The 955-nt window shown below is 32.7% G+C and overlaps 1 protein-coding gene across 1 annotated transcript in view; it reads left to right on the plus strand.

Moving 5' to 3' along the window:
* Positions 1-955, plus strand: part of LOC107692231 (homer protein homolog 3-like) — a 30503-nt gene that overhangs the window by 18553 nt on the left and 10995 nt on the right. The window lies entirely within an intron of this gene.

A 955-nucleotide genomic window follows, 5' to 3' on the forward strand; every position in this document is an offset into this window, starting at 1 on the left:
AACATGCACACACACACACACACACACACACACATACACACACACACACATATATATATATATAATTTATTATTCCTAAAAAATTAATTGAAATTGAATATTTAATCCAAAAATTTTTTTTTTTAGATAAACAGAATTGTAAGATTTCAGAATTGTAAGATTTCGAGTTTTGCATTTGAACTACTTTGTATGTGTGTGTGATTTTATGTTATGATTAAAACATGTCATGATGATTTTTTTTTTTCTGGCTGTTTACAGACTTTTCTCATTTATGGAGTGATAAAAAGAGATATCTAAAAATTCCCTCAGTACCCTCAGTAACCTCCAAGATGTCAGCAAAATAAAGCAAGAATTTTGAACCTGGGTTTATCCAGTGATCATAGTGATCATAGGGAAACGTCTGTAAATTACTGCATATTTAATCAATTAATCCCTCAGTTGCATATTTAAACATAATATTTCCGAAAATACACAATACAAAACAATTGCGATTAAGCAACTGGGGAAAGTTTGGTTATATCTATTAGTTAAAAATTTTACTCCATTCACCCCATTCAACAAAGTCCATTCACATTCATAGTGTCTTGCCTTAAAGGAATAGTTCACCCCAAAATGAAAATTTGAAGAAAATGTACTCACCCTCAGGCCATCCAACATGTAGATGAGTTTGTTTCTTCTTTGGAACAGATTTGGAGAAATTTAGCATCACAAGCTCACCAGTGGATCCTCTGGAATGAATGGGTGCCGTCAGAATGAGAGTCCAAACAGCTGATAAAAACACCACAAGTAATCCACACTACTCCAGTCCATCAGTTAACGTCTCGTGAAGTGAAAATGGGTTTATATGAAACAAATCAATCATTTAGACATTTTAACTTTATACTTTCACTTCTGGTCAAAATATGAGTCCATAATCCATAATAAGGCTTCCTCCAGTGAAAAAGTGCATCTTTTG

This window comes from Sinocyclocheilus anshuiensis, unplaced genomic scaffold (assembly GCF_001515605.1).
Source record: "Sinocyclocheilus anshuiensis isolate Anshui unplaced genomic scaffold, SAMN03320099.WGS_v1.1 scaffold827, whole genome shotgun sequence".
Classification (NCBI taxonomy): Eukaryota; Metazoa; Chordata; class Actinopteri; order Cypriniformes; family Cyprinidae; genus Sinocyclocheilus; species Sinocyclocheilus anshuiensis.